At 36.1% G+C, this 25,096-nt stretch overlaps 1 pseudogene across 1 annotated transcript; it reads right to left on the bottom strand.

Annotated features, from left to right (window-relative positions):
• Positions 1-20,647: 20,647 nt before the first annotated feature.
• LOC147793296 (MLP-like protein 43) lies at positions 20,648-22,206 on the bottom strand (annotated as a pseudogene). Its single transcript, XR_015420230.1, has 2 exons — positions 21,899-22,206; positions 20,648-21,000 (listed from the first exon to the last, which is right to left on the bottom strand). The product of XR_015420230.1 is annotated as an MLP-like protein 43 (transcript).
• Positions 22,207-25,096: the final 2,890 nt, after the last annotated feature.

Below are 25,096 nucleotides of genomic sequence, written 5' to 3'. Positions count from 1 at the left end.
TGAGTTGAGTTACTTGGAAGAACAAGTTGCTCAAATTGTAACCCAACTAAGATAAAAGATAGAAGGTTCCCTCCTCTATTAAGCTCAATTTAAAGAGAGGGCTTAGTCTCACACACATGATGCAATAATGGATGCCATAAGGCTAGTCTCATGGATATTGGTATAATTTAATCTTATCATTATTATTCTACAATAATACTTATTTGATTAGGTGGGTATGATTTTATGATGTAATAAAACAACCACTAGACTTAATTAAAGCAAGGGTTAGGTTATACATTTTAATTCAAACTTTCTATTTTCTAATGTTCATACATAATTCCCTCTTAATTTTGCATTATGAAGTTAAACCATTATTTTTAGTGATAGAATGTTAGCTTGTTTGACTTTGAAGATCGACAAACCCATAAATTAAATTATTAGAGTATTTGAGATGCTGAGTGTCATACTCATGCTCGTCCAGTGCATATTGTCCGTAGACACATGCCCATGTCACGCCAAAATCTTTATATGTTTTCATGTTGTATTAGATTAGTATTGTATTTTTTTGTTTGTGTAAATATTTTTTTTGTTTGTAATACTTGTCTTCTAGACCTAAATCGTCCCAAAATGTATTATAGGGGGATGCAATCAGTCGTTAACTCCTCCCACCTAGATTTTGTATGACCGTTCGATTAAGTCACATATAAGCCTGCCAGACTTGAATCGCCCCAAAATGTATTATAGGTAGATGTGACTAGTTGTCAAATTTTCCTACTCAAGTTATATGATATTTAAATTGTGTTTTTTTTTTTTTTTTTTCTTTGCTTTGCTTATAGTCGGACTTTCAAACCTTGTTTAAACCTTGTTTTCAAACTCTCTTTCAAGAATCTCTAACTTATACCGAGCACAAACAAAAAAATCTCATTTTGAAAAATGGTCCAATCTTGTAATAAAAAATATAAATTAGTTCTATTATGAATGGATCATTATTTGACATAATTACGCATGTCCTTTATTTATTTTCAAATAAATAAAGCTACCGGTTGTTCTATAATGTAACAAATCCCATCAATAATGTATCCTAATCAATTTGGTTACATCTTAAAAGGGTTGTAGAGCATAAGAACGATATTAAAGAAAAATAAAGGTACTCGTTCTTTCTCTTAATTACTTCTAGTGTTCATACATGATTTTCATAGACTTTTAGTTTGATGTTCTATGTTCGATCGATTCTTAGTTTAAAGTCTCAAAATATTTCATCGGTCTTCAATTTTCAAGATTTGTAGAGAATCTTTGATCTCGAAGAGTTTCAGAGAATTTTTCGAGATCTCAATTTTTTTCGATTCTCATCTAATTAAGAGTGTTAGATGGCTTTTAGGTCTAAGCACTTTATGCTTTAAGTATTTGAATTTAGTTACCCTATGCCCTTTAAATTTGAATTTTGAGTCAGAATATATTTTGAGTTCATTTGATTTCTTATTACCAATTTATATACGTGAGATTCCCATATTGATTGTGAAGGAAAACGATAAGAGTGCAGAAACCTTTCCCTAGCAGACGCATTTTAAGCCTTGAGAAGAAGCTGGTAAGGGAAAGCCCAAAGACGACAATTATATAGGAACTTTTTAAAAAGTGTTTTTTACTACTCTCTGACTAATGAAACAAGCACAGTCCTTTTAATCTGCTGCTTATTTTTCTGCATGACCATGTCGAGTGAAGGCTATCCCTATAGACCAACACAGGTCCATTCAGCATGCTTTGTCTTCACTCGAGTTCACCCAATTTATGGATTAGTTGTAGCATAAGCACTTTTATTTGCGAATCCTTTTGTTTAATCCTAAAAAAATTACGTATTTTTTTCGTATTTTATTTACTTGGACTTGTTGCTCTTGCTTTTTCGAATTACATGCTCGAGTTATATGAAGCTTTCACTCCTACAATTACTTATTCGTTTGGACAATAACCTATGGGAAGGATTGATTTGAAGATGAGGCATTAGCATACTGACTCGCCTTCTTCCTTCCCTTTTTTAGTCCAATCTCGAATGGAACTTTTTTTTTTTTTGGATTGTTACAACATATTTTTTACTCTATCTCGAAACGAAATAGGAAATTAATAAAAAAAAAAACCGAAAGAAATAGATAATTAGTTTAAAAGGTGCGCTTCCTTTACTCGGGTATCTCACAAACAAAGAAGTTATGATACATTTTAAGAGGAAGTACATTATGCTATGAGAGAAATGACTAAATTAGGATGAATGAACGGAGAGGAGCTCGATTACGAGGAAGTATTCGCTTGAAAAGCTAGAACCCTAAGATGAGAGTGAATAAATTAATAGAACCTAGATACTAGTTTTGAGAAGCCTATGATTTCGATAAATGGTATTTAATTACAAAATAAAACGTAATAACAATATAAGATACATGAATACACATGAGACTTAATAATGAATTAAGAGCCTATAAGTAAGCTACTCATTCATGCATGAGCTGTATGGTTGAAATGAATGCATACACGAGCACGATTTATACCTCTTCATACTTTGATATATACTAATTAATTTTCAAAGCATCATGTATGTGAATTTTTATTGAAATGTTTCAACTCAAGTTTAATGAAATGCATGATTGTAACCGTCCAAGTCCACCACTAGTAAATATTGTCTGTTTTTGCTCGTTACGTATCACTGTCAACCTCACGATTTCAAAACGCATTTGTTAGGGAGAGGTTTCCTCAGTCTTATAAGAAATGTTTCATTCTCCTCTCCAACAGACGTAAGATCTCACAATAATTTAAAACTATTGAAAGTAATAAGTTAATATTTTTCTACGTCAATAGTAACAATCAATGAACGAAGATCTTGAAAAACTTTTAGTTACAGCTACTCGTCCAACAAAAACGCATACTAAAAAAATAGTACGCAATGTTAACAATTATTACAACAACACACATCTTTTGAAAACTTTATTCACATATTATTAGAAGCATACAAAGATTTAGCAAACATCTCCCACTAAAGATGCTATAAAACATGCTAAATCACAGCATACTATATGTATTAACGAGCATTATTTAAGTATAAAATACTAATTAGCAACATAGTATAATTGCCAATTATTATTCCTGTTGGTGTTAATATAACACATGCGGAAGCAATTTGGATCTTAGGCACTTTTAGAACATCAATTATTGTAAATAACTAGCATGTTCATAAGTATTAAAACTTAATGGGTTTAAATACTAACCTTTTGTAGTTCAAACTCCTTTTGCCTCACGAACCGGTTTCGAACCACCACTAGTGTCTTCTCCACTATCCTCCGGCCTTAGAACGGGATTGTGGAATCCGGTGAGTGACTAAACTTGGGAGGGATTTTGTATATGTGAAAGAGAGTGTTTGTTTCAAGGTTTTTTCATCAAGATGAAGAAGAATCCCTTCCAAGTATCATGATCACTCTATTTAAAGAGTCAAGTTTGCATGTTCATGCAAACTTGAGATCACCAAATTTTGACACTTAAAATTCCACTCAAATGTTTGGGATTATGTGGCAAGCATGCATGTTTGAGTTAACCAAATTTTGACACTCAAAATTCCACTCAAACTTGTGGGGTTTATTTGGCAAACATGCAAGTTTGGTTAAACCAAATTTTGACACCTCAAAATTCCACTAACATGGATTTTTCCATTAGATGAAAGTCAACATTTTGACTTTCTTCATTTTAATTCAACAATTAATTTGAATAATGAATTTCAAATTAAAGTAACATTAAATGATTAATTAAACTATTTAATTAATATTTAATATTAATTCAAATGTCAATCCCAATCAATTCCGACACATAATTGATTTAAGATATTTAAATCTTATTTAAATATCTCAGATTCTCTCTTTTCGTTTAATTCGTAAATAAAACAAAATTGCGGTTAAATATATCGTATATATGTAACGCATATTCCCTAATTTGAATTCGAACACTTCGAACTCACTCGTCACACTGTTCTATGGTTTAGTCCGATATGAGCTAGCAGAGGGACCTAATGGACCTATAGATCATGGGCTCCAACGATCCAAGATTAACCGATTAAACTCATTAACCTGGTTAACCAACATTCGTTAACTACTAGGACACTCCACTATAGCCTAGTAGTTGCACTCCCCTCACTATAGATATATTTCTGTCCATCTGATATAACCATGATTAGTAAGTCGATCCTTCACAGGTTGTTCGTAACTAGAGCTGGGTCAATTTACCGTTTTACCCCTGAAGTTATTTCTTGTTCCTTATGTCTCACTGATCCTCTAATGAACAATTGGTTTGTGGTCCAACCAGTAAACCGAATCCCTCTCAGGCCAATGAGAGGGTGGGGCCCCTTGTTCAAGACATGGAGTCAGTGCTTAAGGGAACTACCTTTCTTCTATCCCTAAAAGTGGGTAGGAGTGAATTCCGTCTTGCACCCCATGTCCCCAGCCATTCACCCAGTCTTACCCCTGAAATGGGAGGCCTGTTGAGTCGGCGAACTAGAGCCACTCTCACCCATGCAAATCTAAGGATAATTCCGAATAAACAGGAGTTCATGGTTAGCTCAGGATTAAAACCGAGTTACCTAGGTTATCGAATGAAAAGAAAATCAGTCTCAACAGTAAACGACTTTATAAAGTGAGAGTGGTTTTCTTCATGGTCCGATCTTATGCAATACTCATTGCATAGGACGCCCCCACTCACATGTCTCCACATGCACAATTTAGTGATCACATTGTTTATATCATATACAAAAGTGGGCCGCATCCATAGTGTCCCCAGAATAAGGTACTCAGCCTTATCCTTATACTATAGATCATTTTGACTATATACTTGAACTTGATCCACTCTTATGTCTCTACATATAGTTCAAGTAATCATACTATAGCCAGAGTGTTCTTAGTTTATTGGATTTAGATTAATGATCGTAAAGTTCACTTTATTCAATAACAATTTATTACTGAATAAACATCAATAATAACTTTATTGAAAATAGAATATATCTTTGTTTACAAACTATGAGTTTTAGGACATAAAACCCAACAAACTCCCACTTGGACTAAAACTCTAGTGGGGTTTTATAACGTTGAGTAGAGAGAAATACAATAAACTTGGGCATCACATACTTCATGCCTTTTCTCCCACTTGCCCTAGATTACATAACTCGTAGTCCTAGACTCACTAGGTGCCCTTCAAACACTTTAGCCGTGAGGGGCTTTGTAAATGGATCAGCAATGTTGTGTTCTGAAGCTATCTGTGTGACGATCACATCTCCTCGTTGCACAATCTCCCTTATGAGATGATATTTGCGCTCAATATGTTTTCCTCGCTTATGGCTTCTTGGTTCTTTTGAATTTGCAACTGCTCCACTGTTATCACAATAAAGAGTGACGGGAAGATGCATATTTGGAACGACTTCCAAATCAGTTAAGAACTTCCTAAGCCATACAGATTCTTTCGCTGCTTCACAAGCAGCAACATACTCAGCTTCCATGGTGGAATCAGCAATGCAACCTTGCTTTATGCTTCTCCATATTATTGCTCCTCCGTTCAGAGTGAAGACAGATCCTGATGTCGATTTCCTCGAATCTACATCGGTCTGAAAATCTGAGTCAGTGTACCCTGTAAGGATCAGATCCTTAGCACCGTACATTAGCATATAGTCCCTCGTTCTCCTAAGATACTTGAGGATATTCTTAACAGCAGTCCAATGAGCACGTCCCGGATTGGACTGATATCTGCTGACAATTCCCACAGCATAGCATATGTCGGGTCGGGTACATAGCATGGCATACATCAGACTACCGACTGCTGATGCATAGGGAATGTGTTTCATATCCTCAACTTCTTGAGGTGTCTTAGGACTTTGTTCCTTCGACAAATGAACTCCATGCCTGAAAGGTAATAATCCTTTGTTGGAGTCCTGCATCTTATATCGAATCAACATTTTGTCGATGTACGATGCTTGAGACAATGCTAGTGTTTTGTTCTTGCGATTCCGAACAATTTGGATTCCAAGAACAAACTGAGCCTCTCCCAAATCTTTCATTTGGAATTGTGTCGCCAGCCAATGCTTAATGTCAGTCAGAATTCCCACATCATTTCCAATGAGTAGGATATCGTCAACGTACAACACCAGGAAAGCTACTGTAGAGTTGACTATCCTTTTATAAACACAAGGTTCGTCAACATTCTGTTTAAAGCCATAAGATTTGATCGCAGTATCAAACTTTATGTTCCAGGATCGAGATGCTTGCTTCAACCCATAAATGGATCTTTTAAGCTTGCAAACCCTTTGCTCGTGATCCTGTTCAATGAACCCCTCTGGTTGAGCCATATAGATACTCTCTTCAAGATCGCCGTTTAGAAAAGCTGTCTTAACATCCATTTGCCAAATTTCATAATCATAAAATGTGGCAATAGACAAGAGTATTCTAATTGATTTAAGCATAGCAACAGGTGAGAAGGTTTCTTCATAGTCCACCCCCTCTCTTTGGGTATAACCCTTTGCTACTAGTCGTGCTTTAAAGGTCTGTACCTTACCGGTTTGGTCTCGTTTCCTCTTATAGATCCATTTGCAACCAATAGGTTTTACCCCATCTGGTTGATCTACAAGTTCCCAGACTGAATTGAAGTACATTGACTCCATTTCAAGATTCATGGCTTTAATCCACTGATCTCTATCTACATCATTCATTGCCTGTTTATAGGACAATGGATCCTCAACGCCATCATCAGGTATGATGACTTGAGTTTCTATCAAACCCAAGTAACGATCGGGTTGAGTTATAACCCTCCCACTACGTCGAGGCATTCTCAACTTTTGAGAAGGATGTGATTGACCAGAAGTGTCAGCTCCATCAACAACTCTGGTTGAAGGACCAGCTTGATCAACAACTCTTGTTGTTTTATGAGTAGCTTCTTTAGAAATCTCACTTAATACTAGTTTGCTACGAGGTTGATGATTTCTTACGTGGTCTTCCTCTAAGAATGTAGCGTTCGTTGATACAAACACTCTATTTTCTTGAGGATCATAAAACAAACCACCTTTCGTCTCTTTGGGGTATCCTACAAATAGACATAATTTTGAACGACGTTCTAATTTCTTGGGATTTTGCAACAACACATGTGCTGGACATCCCCAAATTCTGAAGTGACGTAAACTACCTTTACGCCCTTTCCATAACTCATAAGGTGTTTCTGAAACACTCTTAGTAGGAACCATGTTCAAAATGTATGTAGCAGTCTCCACTGCATATCCCCAAAACGAATCAGGTAATTGAGCGAAACTCATCATAGACCGAACCATGTCTAATAGAGTTCTATTTCTCCTTTCTGATACACCATTTTGTTGAGGCATACCAGGGGCTGAGAGTTGAGACCTTATTCCATGTTCTATCATATAGTCCTGAAATCTTAAATCCATGTACTCTCCTCCTCGATCTGATCGAAGTGTTTTAATAGTTTTACCTAATAGATTCTCAACCTCAATCTTATAGTCTCTGAATTTTTCAAGAGCTTCGGACTTGTGATGCATTAGGTAAAGATAGCCATACCTTGAATAATCATCAATAAAACTGATGAAATATTCATACCCTCCTCGTGCTTTGACATTCATTGGACCACAGAGATCTGTATGCACGAGTTCTAAGGTTTCTTTGGCTCTATAACCTTTTTCGCAAAATGATCGTTTAGTCATTTTACCCTCAAGACAAGACTCACATGGAGGTAAAGAATTGTCTTCTAACTTATTTAGAAGTCCTCTTTTAACCAATCTCTCAATCCTATTGAGATTAATGTGGCCTAGTCTTAAGTGCCAAAGATAGGTATTAGGAGAAATCTTTTGTCGTTTATTTTGAGTTTCAGCTGTTTTAAACATCTCAGTATTTAAAATAGCTTTTGTTTTGCTCGGTTTTAACATATATAAGTTGTTTTCTAGTTTTGCAGAACAAATATGAATACCTCTTTTGCAAATGAACACTTCATTGATTTCAAAAGATACTTTATACAACTGTTCTAATAAACAAGAGATGGATATTAGATTTCTTTTCATTCCAGGAACAAAAAGTACATTATCTAATATAATGAATCTATCTCCAAAAAACAACTTTAAATTTCCTACTGATCTTGCTGAGACAACCTCTCCTGTTCCAACCCTGAGTGTTATCTCGCCATCCGCAAGCTTTCTCCAGGAGCTAGTTTCCTGGTAAAAAGAACAAATATGATTAGTCGCCCCTGAATCTAGTATCCAAGTTGAGTTGTCATACTCTACTAAACACATTTCTACAACGAGTAAATCATATTTACCTTGTTGTGTCTTTTCGGCTTTCTTCTCTGCAAGGTATTTTGGGCAGTTTCTCTTCCAGTGCCCGTTTTCGTTGCAATGGAAACATTTTCCTTTATCTGCTTTTTGAACCTTGTTCTTGCGGTTAGTAGGAATCTTATTTTTCCCTTTTCCCTTCTTTTTCATCAAAACACTTTTAGAAGTTGAAGGTCCAGACTTATTTTTGGAGGACGATCCTCGTTGTAATTTCTTGGAGATAGCAACATTTGCTTCTCCTGTTTGTCCCTTGTTTGTTAAGAGGGACTGATAAGTCTGTAGCTCATTGAGAAGAGCAGTCAAGTTATATTCTATTTTGTTCATAACCACATTGGTGCGGAACTGGAAGAAGCTCTTCGGAAGAGACATCATGATAAAACTGACTTGACTCTTCTCATCAATGACAGCTTCATTTTCTTCTGCCACATTGAAATGGACCATCATGTCCAGGACATGTTCTCTTACTGAGGTCCCTTCTTTCATACGGCAGTTGTAAATGTATTTTATGGCTTCATGTCTAAGGGAGAAGGACGGTTGTCCAAACATCCCTTTTAGAGATTCCATAATCTCTTTAGCAGTACCCATAACATCGTGTTTCTTAGCCAAAACATCAGATATGCTGGCTAGAATGTACACTCGGGCTTTATCATTTGCCTTTATCCATCTGTCATATGCATCCCGAGCTATTCGATTTGCATTTGAGTTTGGGTTTGGAGGACACTCCTCAGTTAAAACAAACTTTAAATCATCAATGACCAGTATTGTGTTTAGGTTTGATTTCCAAGTTGAGTAGTTGTCGCCGTTTAATTTCTCAGAAGCGAGTAATTGTACTATTGAGTTTGTCATGCTGTGATATAAAGAAAATTCTATTAGTGATTTGACTTAATCCTGTTTAATCCAATCAGTTTTAGCAAATGTAATAATGTACCCAAATCATTATTAATTTGCAACGATACTTTAGTGAGTTAGAGCAACTGCTACCGAGGGGCAGTCAATCACTCATTCACTAAACCAAGACATTCTTGACTTAAACACTAATTCCAAAATAACTCTTGTTCCTATAGTGTTTTAGTTATCGCTATTTTGGTCAAGAATATACTAACTCTTAGTAATTCTTCGCAAGTGTGACCCACCAATTTCAGACCTCAGAAATCGGTCCCAACAACGCTATCGAATGAAAAAGCCAAAGTTAGGAATGGACCTAAGAAATCCTATCCATTTCTGGAGTTTGCGTTGTTCCGACTCCCATGTTACGACCTTCCGAATGGGTAGTTGCTCTAGGGCAACATGCAGGCGGAACATGGGAATCTCACAGTGCAACCTAGTGGTGGAGACCATAGGACGTGTTGACTTCCTTCTCCCACTTACTATAAATACTTTCTCAATTCACCTTGTTATTCATGCAAATACCTTCCGAATGGAGGACGCTCCCAGGGCGACACGAGGCCGAGCATGAATCTCACTGTGTGAATTTTACGGAGAGCGTGAAGAGAAAACGATGTATCTTATACACCTTTTTCCTCCCACTAAGTATTTTAGATGGTTGGGTATACTCATTACTTAAGTATATTCCGGCTAATTAAATATAACTTAAGTCTATTCGATTTTTCTAAATCTTACATCACTTAAGCATGCTCATAAAACTGGGCTAACTAAGCTCAAGTACTGGTCCGATCTCCAGGTAGTAGGTGTTCCGTAAACCGTCAACTTAAGTACCTTCAGCCTTAGACAAGATCGTGCCAGTTGAGCTTTCTCGTAACCGCAATTTTATAAGACATCGACCCTTTTTAACTGTTAAAATTGATCGTGCTCGGTTCTTAACCCTTAGTGAGCATGCACTTATCTTTATTATAGATTTTAACGTCTACCTCATTTTATGACGTTGAAAATAACCTATAACATGATTTATATAACAATTTATATAATCATCCATTCCATGCAATAATATAACAATTTATATCTATCACTCATGGAACCCTAAGACATGCATACTATACATTATAACACTTATAACATACTTGGAATGCATGAAACATGCTTAGCCTATGGTGGGATTTTAAATCTATATGACATACTTTATGCATATACATTTTCTATTTAATTAAAACATACATTCATAATGCATAATTAATTAAACACACTAAAGTGGGTTGGTTTTGGCATTTTAAAGCAAGCAATTAACTAAATTATTACATTAATAATTAAAAATAACTTGAGCCGCTCCCGAGGATCACGAACTGGACAAACCAACCCTTAAAAATGTTCAATCGGTCCCCAACGACAGAAAAAACACCCGAACCGCCTCTTCCATCTTCTTCGGTTCAGCTTGCTTATCTCTTCCATTTTCGATCAATTACAACCTAAAATGGACTCTAATGACTCCATAAAAATTACACACCTTTCTTCATTCATTAAAGCCCATACACCTTAGGCTTATTACAATAATTGTATCAAATGGAAGCATAAAAAAAATGCCAAAACCAAAACCATCCACTTTAGCAACCACAAATTTCATGCATGAAATGGTACCCACCATGATCAAATTAATGTAAATAAAGTGCCTAAAACTTGCTCTGATACCAATTGTTGGTGTTAATATAACACATGCGGAAGCAATTTGGATCTTAGGCACTTTTAGAACATCAATTATTGTAAATAACTAGCATGTTCATAAGTATTAAAACTTAATGGGTTTAAATACTAACCTTTTGTAGTTCAAACTCCTTTTGCCTCACGAACCGGTTTCGAACCACCACTAGTGTCTTCTCCACTATCCTCCGGCCTTAGAACGGGATTGTGGAATCCGGTGAGTGACTAAACTTGGGAGGGATTTTGTATATGTGAAAGAGAGTGTTTGTTTCAAGGTTTTTTCATCAAGATGAAGAAGAATCCCTTCCAAGTATCATGATCACTCTATTTAAAGAGTCAAGTTTGCATGTTCATGCAAACTTGAGATCACCAAATTTTGACACTTAAAATTCCACTCAAATGTTTGGGATTATGTGGCAAGCATGCATGTTTGAGTTAACCAAATTTTGACACTCAAAATTCCACTCAAACTTGTGGGGTTTATTTGGCAAACATGCAAGTTTGGTTAAACCAAATTTTGACACCTCAAAATTCCACTAACATGGATTTTTCCATTAGATGAAAGTCAACATTTTGACTTTCTTCATTTTAATTCAACAATTAATTTGAATAATGAATTTCAAATTAAAGTAACATTAAATGATTAATTAAACTATTTAATTAATATTTAATATTAATTCAAATGTCAATCCCAATCAATTCCGACACATAATTGATTTAAGATATTTAAATCTTATTTAAATATCTCAGATTCTCTCTTTTCGTTTAATTCGTAAATAAAACAAAATTGCGGTTAAATATATCGTATATATGTAACGCATATTCCCTAATTTGAATTCGAACACTTCGAACTCACTCGTCACACTGTTCTATGGTTTAGTCCGATATGAGCTAGCAGAGGGACCTAATGGACCTATAGATCATGGGCTCCAACGATCCAAGATTAACCGATTAAACTCATTAACCTGGTTAACCAACATTCGTTAACTACTAGGACACTCCACTATAGCCTAGTAGTTGCACTCCCCTCACTATAGATATATTTCTGTCCATCTGATATAACCATGATTAGTAAGTCGATCCTTCACAGGTTGTTCGTAACTAGAGCTGGGTCAATTTACCGTTTTACCCCTGAAGTTATTTCTTGTTCCTTATGTCTCACTGATCCTCTAATGAACAATTGGTTTGTGGTCCAACCAGTAAACCGAATCCCTCTCAGGCCAATGAGAGGGTGGGGCCCCTTGTTCAAGACATGGAGTCAGTGCTTAAGGGAACTACCTTTCTTCTATCCCTAAAAGTGGGTAGGAGTGAATTCCGTCTTGCACCCCATGTCCCCAGCCATTCACCCAGTCTTACCCCTGAAATGGGAGGCCTGTTGAGTCGGCGAACTAGAGCCACTCTCACCCATGCAAATCTAAGGATAATTCCGAATAAACAGGAGTTCATGGTTAGCTCAGGATTAAAACCGAGTTACCTAGGTTATCGAATGAAAAGAAAATCAGTCTCAACAGTAAACGACTTTATAAAGTGAGAGTGGTTTTCTTCATGGTCCGATCTTATGCAATACTCATTGCATAGGACGCCCCCACTCACATGTCTCCACATGCACAATTTAGTGATCACATTGTTTATATCATATACAAAAGTGGGCCGCATCCATAGTGTCCCCAGAATAAGGTACTCAGCCTTATCCTTATACTATAGATCATTTTGACTATATACTTGAACTTGATCCACTCTTATGTCTCTACATATAGTTCAAGTAATCATACTATAGCCAGAGTGTTCTTAGTTTATTGGATTTAGATTAATGATCGTAAAGTTCACTTTATTCAATAACAATTTATTACTGAATAAACATCAATAATAACTTTATTGAAAATAGAATATATCTTTGTTTACAAACTATGAGTTTTAGGACATAAAACCCAACAAACTCCCACTTGGACTAAAACTCTAGTGGGGTTTTATAACGTTGAGTAGAGAGAAATACAATAAACTTGGGCATCACATACTTCATGCCTTTTCTCCCACTTGCCCTAGATTACATAACTCGTAGTCCTAGACTCACTAGGTGCCCTTCAAACACTTTAGCCGTGAGGGGCTTTGTAAATGGATCAGCAATGTTGTGTTCTGAAGCTATCTGTGTGACGATCACATCTCCTCGTTGCACAATCTCCCTTATGAGATGATATTTGCGCTCAATATGTTTTCCTCGCTTATGGCTTCTTGGTTCTTTTGAATTTGCAACTGCTCCACTGTTATCACAATAAAGAGTGACGGGAAGATGCATATTTGGAACGACTTCCAAATCAGTTAAGAACTTCCTAAGCCATACAGATTCTTTCGCTGCTTCACAAGCAGCAACATACTCAGCTTCCATGGTGGAATCAGCAATGCAACCTTGCTTTATGCTTCTCCATATTATTGCTCCTCCGTTCAGAGTGAAGACAGATCCTGATGTCGATTTCCTCGAATCTACATCGGTCTGAAAATCTGAGTCAGTGTACCCTGTAAGGATCAGATCCTTAGCACCGTACATTAGCATATAGTCCCTCGTTCTCCTAAGATACTTGAGGATATTCTTAACAGCAGTCCAATGAGCACGTCCCGGATTGGACTGATATCTGCTGACAATTCCCACAGCATAGCATATGTCGGGTCGGGTACATAGCATGGCATACATCAGACTACCGACTGCTGATGCATAGGGAATGTGTTTCATATCCTCAACTTCTTGAGGTGTCTTAGGACTTTGTTCCTTCGACAAATGAACTCCATGCCTGAAAGGTAATAATCCTTTGTTGGAGTCCTGCATCTTATATCGAATCAACATTTTGTCGATGTACGATGCTTGAGACAATGCTAGTGTTTTGTTCTTGCGATTCCGAACAATTTGGATTCCAAGAACAAACTGAGCCTCTCCCAAATCTTTCATTTGGAATTGTGTCGCCAGCCAATGCTTAATGTCAGTCAGAATTCCCACATCATTTCCAATGAGTAGGATATCGTCAACGTACAACACCAGGAAAGCTACTGTAGAGTTGACTATCCTTTTATAAACACAAGGTTCGTCAACATTCTGTTTAAAGCCATAAGATTTGATCGCAGTATCAAACTTTATGTTCCAGGATCGAGATGCTTGCTTCAACCCATAAATGGATCTTTTAAGCTTGCAAACCCTTTGCTCGTGATCCTGTTCAATGAACCCCTCTGGTTGAGCCATATAGATACTCTCTTCAAGATCGCCGTTTAGAAAAGCTGTCTTAACATCCATTTGCCAAATTTCATAATCATAAAATGTGGCAATAGACAAGAGTATTCTAATTGATTTAAGCATAGCAACAGGTGAGAAGGTTTCTTCATAGTCCACCCCCTCTCTTTGGGTATAACCCTTTGCTACTAGTCGTGCTTTAAAGGTCTGTACCTTACCGGTTTGGTCTCGTTTCCTCTTATAGATCCATTTGCAACCAATAGGTTTTACCCCATCTGGTTGATCTACAAGTTCCCAGACTGAATTGAAGTACATTGACTCCATTTCAAGATTCATGGCTTTAATCCACTGATCTCTATCTACATCATTCATTGCCTGTTTATAGGACAATGGATCCTCAACGCCATCATCAGGTATGATGACTTGAGTTTCTATCAAACCCAAGTAACGATCGGGTTGAGTTATAACCCTCCCACTACGTCGAGGCATTCTCAACTTTTGAGAAGGATGTGATTGACCAGAAGTGTCAGCTCCATCAACAACTCTGGTTGAAGGACCAGCTTGATCAACAACTCTTGTTGTTTTATGAGTAGCTTCTTTAGAAATCTCACTTAATACTAGTTTGCTACGAGGTTGATGATTTCTTACGTGGTCTTCCTCTAAGAATGTAGCGTTCGTTGATACAAACACTCTATTTTCTTGAGGATCATAAAACAAACCACCTTTCGTCTCTTTGGGGTATCCTACAAATAGACATAATTTTGAACGACGTTCTAATTTCTTGGGATTTTGCAACAACACATGTGCTGGACATCCCCAAATTCTGAAGTGACGTAAACTACCTTTACGCCCTTTCCATAACTCATAAGGTGTTTCTGAAACACTCTTAGTAGGAACCATGTTCAAAATGTATGTAGCAGTCTCCACTGCATATCCCCAAAACGAATCAGGTAATTGAGCGAAACTCATCATAGACCGAACCATGTCTAATAGAGTTCTATTTCTCCTTTCTGATACACCATTTTGTTGAGGCATACCAGGGGCTGAGAGTTGAGACCTTATTCCATGTTCTATCATATAGTCCTGAAATCTTAAATCCATGTACTCTCCTCCTCGATCTGATCGAAGTGTTTTAATAGTTTTACCTAATAGATTCTCAACCTCAATCTTATAGTCTCTGAATTTTTCAAGAGCTTCGGACTTGTGATGCATTAGGTAAAGATAGCCATACCTTGAATAATCATCAATAAAACTGATGAAATATTCATACCCTCCTCGTGCTTTGACATTCATTGGACCACAGAGATCTGTATGCACGAGTTCTAAGGTTTCTTTGGCTCTATAACCTTTTTCGCAAAATGATCGTTTAGTCATTTTACCCTCAAGACAAGACTCACATGGAGGTAAAGAATTGTCTTCTAACTTATTTAGAAGTCCTCTTTTAACCAATCTCTCAATCCTATTGAGATTAATGTGGCCTAGTCTTAAGTGCCAAAGATAGGTATTAGGAGAAATCTTTTGTCGTTTATTTTGAGTTTCAGCTGTTTTAAACATCTCAGTATTTAAAATAGCTTTTGTTTTGCTCGGTTTTAACATATATAAGTTGTTTTCTAGTTTTGCAGAACAAATATGAATACCTCTTTTGCAAATGAACACTTCATTGATTTCAAAAGATACTTTATACAACTGTTCTAATAAACAAGAGATGGATATTAGATTTCTTTTCATTCCAGGAACAAAAAGTACATTATCTAATATAATGAATCTATCTCCAAAAAACAACTTTAAATTTCCTACTGATCTTGCTGAGACAACCTCTCCTGTTCCAACCCTGAGTGTTATCTCGCCATCCGCAAGCTTTCTCCAGGAGCTAGTTTCCTGGTAAAAAGAACAAATATGATTAGTCGCCCCTGAATCTAGTATCCAAGTTGAGTTGTCATACTCTACTAAACACATTTCTACAACGAGTAAATCATATTTACCTTGTTGTGTCTTTTCGGCTTTCTTCTCTGCAAGGTATTTTGGGCAGTTTCTCTTCCAGTGCCCGTTTTCGTTGCAATGGAAACATTTTCCTTTATCTGCTTTTTGAACCTTGTTCTTGCGGTTAGTAGGAATCTTATTTTTCCCTTTTCCCTTCTTTTTCATCAAAACACTTTTAGAAGTTGAAGGTCCAGACTTATTTTTGGAGGACGATCCTCGTTGTAATTTCTTGGAGATAGCAACATTTGCTTCTCCTGTTTGTCCCTTGTTTGTTAAGAGGGACTGATAAGTCTGTAGCTCATTGAGAAGAGCAGTCAAGTTATATTCTATTTTGTTCATAACCACATTGGTGCGGAACTGGAAGAAGCTCTTCGGAAGAGACATCATGATAAAACTGACTTGACTCTTCTCATCAATGACAGCTTCATTTTCTTCTGCCACATTGAAATGGACCATCATGTCCAGGACATGTTCTCTTACTGAGGTCCCTTCTTTCATACGGCAGTTGTAAATGTATTTTATGGCTTCATGTCTAAGGGAGAAGGACGGTTGTCCAAACATCCCTTTTAGAGATTCCATAATCTCTTTAGCAGTACCCATAACATCGTGTTTCTTAGCCAAAACATCAGATATGCTGGCTAGAATGTACACTCGGGCTTTATCATTTGCCTTTATCCATCTGTCATATGCATCCCGAGCTATTCGATTTGCATTTGAGTTTGGGTTTGGAGGACACTCCTCAGTTAAAACAAACTTTAAATCATCAATGACCAGTATTGTGTTTAGGTTTGATTTCCAAGTTGAGTAGTTGTCGCCGTTTAATTTCTCAGAAGCGAGTAATTGTACTATTGAGTTTGTCATGCTGTGATATAAAGAAAATTCTATTAGTGATTTGACTTAATCCTGTTTAATCCAATCAGTTTTAGCAAATGTAATAATGTACCCAAATCATTATTAATTTGCAACGATACTTTAGTGAGTTAGAGCAACTGCTACCGAGGGGCAGTCAATCACTCATTCACTAAACCAAGACATTCTTGACTTAAACACTAATTCCAAAATAACTCTTGTTCCTATAGTGTTTTAGTTATCGCTATTTTGGTCAAGAATATACTAACTCTTAGTAATTCTTCGCAAGTGTGACCCACCAATTTCAGACCTCAGAAATCGGTCCCAACAACGCTATCGAATGAAAAAGCCAAAGTTAGGAATGGACCTAAGAAATCCTATCCATTTCTGGAGTTTGCGTTGTTCCGACTCCCATGTTACGACCTTCCGAATGGGTAGTTGCTCTAGGGCAACATGCAGGCGGAACATGGGAATCTCACAGTGCAACCTAGTGGTGGAGACCATAGGACGTGTTGACTTCCTTCTCCCACTTACTATAAATACTTTCTCAATTCACCTTGTTATTCATGCAAATACCTTCCGAATGGAGGACGCTCCCAGGGCGACACGAGGCCGAGCATGAATCTCACTGTGTGAATTTTACGGAGAGCGTGAAGAGAAAACGATGTATCTTATACACCTTTTTCCTCCCACTAAGTATTTTAGATGGTTGGGTATACTCATTACTTAAGTATATTCCGGCTAATTAAATATAACTTAAGTCTATTCGATTTTTCTAAATCTTACATCACTTAAGCATGCTCATAAAACTGGGCTAACTAAGCTCAAGTACTGGTCCGATCTCCAGGTAGTAGGTGTTCCGTAAACCGTCAACTTAAGTACCTTCAGCCTTAGACAAGATCGTGCCAGTTGAGCTTTCTCGTAACCGCAATTTTATAAGACATCGACCCTTTTTAACTGTTAAAATTGATCGTGCTCGGTTCTTAACCCTTAGTGAGCATGCACTTATCTTTATTATAGATTTTAACGTCTACCTCATTTTATGACGTTGAAAATAACCTATAACATGATTTATATAACAATTTATATAATCATCCATTCCATGCAATAATATAACAATTTATATCTATCACTCATGGAACCCTAAGACATGCATACTATACATTATAACACTTATAACATACTTGGAATGCATGAAACATGCTTAGCCTATGGTGGGATTTTAAATCTATATGACATACTTTATGCATATACATTTTCTATTTAATTAAAACATACATTCATAATGCATAATTAATTAAACACACTAAAGTGGGTTGGTTTTGGCATTTTAAAGCAAGCAATTAACTAAATTATTACATTAATAATTAAAAATAACTTGAGCCGCTCCCGAGGATCACGAACTGGACAAACCAACCCTTAAAAATGTTCAATCGGTCCCCAACGACAGAAAAAACACCCGAACCGCCTCTTCCATCTTCTTCGGTTCAGCTTGCTTATCTCTTCCATTTTCGATCAATTACAACCTAAAATGGACTCTAATGACTCCATAAAAATTACAGACCTTTCTTCATTCATTAAAGCCCATACACCTTAGGCTTATTACAATAATTGTATCAAATGGAAGCATAAAAAAAATGCCAAAACCAAAACCATCCACTTTAGCAACCACAAATTTCATGCATGAAATGGTACCCACCATGATCAAATTAATGTAAATAAAGTGCCTAAAACTTGCTCTGATACCAATTGTTGGTGTTAATATAACACATGCGGAAGCAATTTGGATCTTAGGCACTTTTAGAACATCAATTATTGTAAATAACTAGCATGTTCATAAGTATTAAAACTTAATGGGTTTAAATACTAACCTTTTGTAGTTCAAACTCCTTTTGCCTCACGAACCGGTTTCGAACCACCACTAGTGTCTTCTCCACTATCCTCCGGCCTTAGAACGGGATTGTGGAATCCGGTGAGTGACTAAACTTGGGAGGGATTTTGTATATGTGAAAGAGAGTGTTTGTTTCAAGGTTTTTTCATCAAGATGAAGAAGAATCCCTTCCAAGTATCATGATCACTCTATTTAAAGAGTCAAGTTTGCATGTTCATGCAAACTTGAGATCACCAAATTTTGACACTTAAAATTCCACTCAAATGTTTGGGATTATGTGGCAAGCATGCATGTTTGAGTTAACCAAATTTTGACACTCAAAATTCCACTCAAACTTGTGGGGTTTATTTGGCAAACATGCAAGTTTGGTTAAACCAAATTTTGACACCTCAAAATTCCACTAACATGGATTTTTCCATTAGATGAAAGTCAACATTTTGACTTTCTTCATTTTAATTCAACAATTAATTTGAATAATGAATTTCAAATTAAAGTAACATTAAATGATTAATTAAACTATTTAATTAATATTTAATATTAATTCAAATGTCAATCCCAATCAATTCCGACACATAATTGATTTAAGATATTTAAATCTTATTTAAATATCTCAGATTCTCTCTTTTCGTTTAATTCGTAAATAAAACAAAATTGCGGTTAAATATATCGTATATATGTAACGCATATTCCCTAATTTGAATTCGAACACTTCGAACTCACTCGTCACACTGTTCTATGGTTTAGTCCGATATGAGCTAGCAGAGGGACCTAATGGACCTATAGATCATGGGCTCCAACGATCCAAGATTAACCGATTAAACTCATTAACCTGGTTAACCAACATTCGTTAACTACTAGGACACTCCACTATAGCCTAGTAGTTGCACTCCCCTCACTATAGATATATTTCTGTCCATCTGATATAACCATGATTAGTAAGTCGATCCTTCACAGGTTGTTCGTAACTAGAGCTGGGTCAATTTACCGTTTTACCCCTGAAGTTATTTCTTGTTCCTTATGTCTCACTGATCCTCTAATGAACAATTGGTTTGTGGTCCAACCAGTAAACCGAATCCCTCTCAGGCCAATGAGAGGGTGGGGCCCCTTGTTCAAGACATGGAGTCAGTGCTTAAGGGAACTACCTTTCTTCTATCCCTAAAAGTGGGTAGGAGTGAATTCCGTCTTGCACCCCATGTCCCCAGCCATTCACCCAGTCTTACCCCTGAAATGGGAGGCCTGTTGAGTCGGCGAACTAGAGCCACTCTCACCCATGCAAATCTAAGGATAATTCCGAATAAACAGGAGTTCATGGTTAGCTCAGGATTAAAACCGAGTTACCTAGGTTATCGAATGAAAAGAAAATCAGTCTCAACAGTAAACGACTTTATAAAGTGAGAGTGGTTTTCTTCATGGTCCGATCTTATGCAATACTCATTGCATAGGACGCCCCCACTCACATGTCTCCACATGCACAATTTAGTGATCACATTGTTTATATCATATACAAAAGTGGGCCGCATCCATAGTGTCCCCAGAATAAGGTACTCAGCCTTATCCTTATACTATAGATCATTTTGACTATATACTTGAACTTGATCCACTCTTATGTCTCTACATATAGTTCAAGTAATCATACTATAGCCAGAGTGTTCTTAGTTTATTGGATTTAGATTAATGATCGTAAAGTTCACTTTATTCAATAACAATTTATTACTGAATAAACATCAATAATAACTTTATTGAAAATAGAATATATCTTTGTTTACAAACTATGAGTTTTAGGACATAAAACCCAACAATTCCATAGCATAGTAATAGCACCACCCAAGAGCTATGGGTGTTGATAGAGACTTGTTGCTCATGCCTTAGCACTTACACGCGAACCATTATTGTATCCCATAAGGTAAGCATCAATGTCTTTGGCGGTATCAGCACAAAGCTGCAGAAAACTATGAGCATCTGGAATTCCTTCATGCAGCTTCTCATAATCCAAAGTAATGTGAGCAACACTTCCCTTATCCTTCGGGGTACATTGGATTATATATCTCAAGCTCTTGAAGTGCTTTAAAATGTCCCCCTCTATCTCTTTCCACGTTAATGAATTGTTCTCCTCATCCACAGCTTCTATTACCCTCTTTGACACACAAGCCTTCCCTTCTATTATTCAAATAAAAATGGTTAAATTATGAGTTAGGCTTGCTAGCTTTTACGTTTGTGTTTATGATATGTTCATGATACAAAATTTAGAGTTCGAGAATCAATTAGACCTAGTTTTTTAATAAACTTGTTTTTATTCTTTAAAATTACATAAATATTGTTCTTTTAGAGGATTTCAAGATTTTAAAATGTCTCCACTGCGGAGAGGTTTTCACACCGATGTGGGATCTTACAATTCACTCTTTTTGGAGGACCAACATCCTCACTGTGACTAGCTCTGATACAAACGATAATAGCCCAAGCCTACCATTTTAAAATGCATCTACTAGAGAGAGATTTCCACATTCTTATAAAGAATGCTTAGTTTCCCTACTCCAACCGATGTGGGATCTCACAATTCACTCTCTTTTGAGACCTAGTGTCACGGTCATGCTTGTAAAAGGTGATTGTGACACACAACGTCCTCACTAGCACACTGTCTGGTGTCTGGCTCTGATATCAACGGTAATAGCCCAAGCTCACCACTAGCAGATAGTGTCTGCTTTGGCACGTTATGTATCGCCGTCAGTCTCACGATTTTAAAACGTATCTACTATAGGGAGGTTTCCACACCTTCTAAAGAATGTTTAGTTTCCCTCCTAACTAATGTGGGATCTCACCACACATTCTTTAAAGACATAAATGTACTTTCCGACTAAATTTCAAAAAAAAAAAAAAAAAAAAAAAAAACTAAGAGTAGAAGTAATGTTTTATAAGCTTATATTAAGTAAAAAACATTGAACTAAAAACAAATCAATGATCAAAAGAACTTCAAATATTTTAAAATTATGAGGATTAAAATTACTCGTAAAAGATAAAAAGTGAGAACTTCCCACGTATCAAATATAGATGAACAAACCAAAAAAGTAGTGCTAATAGAGGATACTGCCAACTTTGCCCCATTCGCCTTCATATAACTCGCAACTTTTTACTTTATCTGGACAGATATTGGAAAGATGGTGAGGCGTTTTATGAATTATTTCATGAAACTTTTCCGCTGAAGCCTTCATTTCTACATGAGTCTCCAACTTTCCATGGAGAGCCATTCACTTGAGTTACTTGGAAGAACCTTACAAAGATAAAAGATAGATATGGCTACCAATCTCTCCTCCATTGCACTTTATTTAAAGGCAAGGCTTACTCTCACACATCATGTAATAGTGGATCCCATTGAGTATTGGATTTTACATTTTTATTCCCCATCTTATAATTCTTTCTCTTTTTTGTATGAATTTAGAGGAAGTTAAAAAGGCGAGGTACATAAATGAATTCAAACCACACCTGAATGAGAGCGATTTTGAAAGTAGGATAATTAATAAAGACTTAAAAGAATTAAAAGTTATTACTTATACCAACAATTTGCACCTTACTTCTCCGTTGCTCAATTTTAGGAACTTCAAAATTAAACATATTTTGTTTTGAGTAATTTTGTGTTGGATTACTTTATGGGAATTTTTCATTTTCCTAACATGCATGTGAGTGAAGACAAAATATGATAAAATGACTCGTGTTTGTCTGTGGGGATTGTCTTTACTCTTAGAAGCAAGGAGTAAGTAGCGTAACCATGTTGCAAAGAATGCAGGAGAATGTCGGATCCATCAGGTGTCGAATTTGGATTTCACTTTTTCTCGTTTTTCTTATGCTTTAATACTACTTTGGTTACGTGGGTATGAATAATAATATGATACAATTAAACAACCACTATAAAACTTAATTAAGGCTAGGGTTATACATTATTATTTCAAACTTGAGCTTAGACGTTGAGATTTGAAAGTGAATTTCTTTTTTAAATAGTAGTAACAGCACCACCCTAGCAATGGGTTGAGAGAAAGACTTGTTGCTCATGCGTAAGCACTTACAAATGAACCTTCATTATTGTCTCCCATGAGGTAAGCATCAATGTCTTTGGCGATATCAACAATGTCTTTGTTGATATCAATAAATGGTCTCCCTCTAACTCTTTCCAAGTGAATGAATTGTTCTCCTCATTAACATCTTCAATTAGGTTCTTTGCCAAACAAGCCTTCCCATCTATACCGGTTTAAACCACAAAACATTGTTAAATATAACATAAATGCAATATTGATTAAAAAAAAATGGGCACATGAATGAACCAAATCTACATCAAAATGAAAGGGATTCTGAAAATAGGATGACTAAGAAATTAGACTTAAATGAAATGAAAGTTATTACTTATAACAATAAGGTGCACGTTCCTTTTCGATGCCTCGATCATAGGAACTCCATAGTTAAGTGTGTTTTATTTAGAGTAATTTTATACTGAGTGACCCTTTAGAAATTTTTGTGAGATGCATGTAAATGAGGACAAAATATGTTGAAATGACTCGTATTGATTTGTGAGGATAATTTTTACTCTTAGAAGAGAGAAGTAAGTAACATAACAATGTCGCAGGAGAATATCGGGATCATCAGGTGCCGAATACAAATTTCAAATCCTGATCTGAATCCTGGCATGGGTCGTTACTTTAAACTTGTAGGTTTTTGTCTATTTAGTTCTTCAACTTTTACAATTATCTAATATATTCCATCCATATTTGAATGCTCTTAACCTTTTTTTTTCTTTTTTTTTTATATATAAAATTCACGGTTTAGCTACAAGCACAAAATTGAAAATTCAAAAATCGATTAAACCCGGTTTAATAATCTTTTTCCATTTTTAAAAATTATACTTCGTTTCTCACCATTTTCGGGTGACCTTCTCATATGTTTTAAAAATACAAATATGCTTTTAGACCAAATGTCTAACAAAATAGAGATTTTGAAAGGCAAGTTTTTTAAATATAGGTAAGAGTTAAATTAAAAGAATAGAAGAGCAAAGATAGTGTTTATAAGTTCGAACTGATCAAATATAAATAAACAAACCATGAACGTAGTTGAAATAAATGATGGGACCAACTTTTTGCTCCATTCGCCTTCATGTAACTCGCAACTTTGTAATTTATCTGAAGAGATATTGCATATATGGCGAAGCTTTTGATGAATTATGTTATGAAACTTTTCAATTCAAGCCTTAATTTCTATAATGCTACCAAACTTCCCTCCTCTCTTACCCTTCATTTAAAGGTAAGGCTTACTCTCATACATTATATAACAATGGATGACATTCATGGTTTAACATGTGATATGTTATGTTTATGCTATGATATACATTATGTCGTATTACATGTCATGTTTTGGTGATATGTGATTTTATGCATTTTATATGTCATGAATATCGAGATATTTTCTCGTTATAATTAGTACGGATATGTACATTACGATATTTATGTTGCTATGAACTATGTGGACCCTTTCCCTCCGTGGCATCTGACAACGTGAGTATGCACTAGTCTGACCAGCCAAGCTCATGGCATACGTATATGAGTCTGCCTAGTGGGTTCATGCATGCAATGCGTGGACCATGTGTAGAGAAGTATTATACATCCAACCTTGTTCAGACTAGAAAGCAGAGCTCAAGTCCAGGATGTTCTTATAAAAAGATACATCTCACCATCATTGCTTGTGTTTTATGTCATGAGCATCGAGATATTTTCTCGTTATAATTAGTACGGATATGTACATTACGATATTTATGTTGCCATGAATTATGTGGACCCTTTCCCTCCGTGGCATCTGACAACGTGAGTATGCACTAGTCTGACCAGCCAAGCTCATGGCATACGTATACGAGTCTGCCTAGTGGGTTCATGCATGCATGCGTGGATCATGTGTAGAAAAGTATTATACATCCAACCTTGTTAAGACTAGAAAGCAGAGCTCAAGTCCAGGATGTTCTTATAAAAAGATAATCTCATCATCATTGCTTGTGTTTGCATTTTTCAACCTCAATAGTAGAGCTATTTACTCAGTATTTTTAGAGCTATTTACTCAATATTTTTAAATATTTAAGCTACGTGTTACTTTTTTTAGGTAAAGGTAAGACGCCCATGTACGATGACAATATCGCTACGAAGACTATAGAAGCAAAGCTAGGATAGTTGCATTTATATTTAGTGTAGTAGCTATCAGATTTAATCCAGACTTTTGCATTATCTTA

The sequence above is a fragment of the Cucurbita pepo genome, chromosome 3, assembly GCF_057944985.1.
Source record: "Cucurbita pepo subsp. pepo isolate OVF chromosome 3, ASM5794498v1, whole genome shotgun sequence".
Taxonomy (NCBI): domain Eukaryota; kingdom Viridiplantae; phylum Streptophyta; class Magnoliopsida; order Cucurbitales; family Cucurbitaceae; genus Cucurbita; species Cucurbita pepo.
This window is presented reverse-complemented; position numbering and strand designations above follow the sequence as displayed.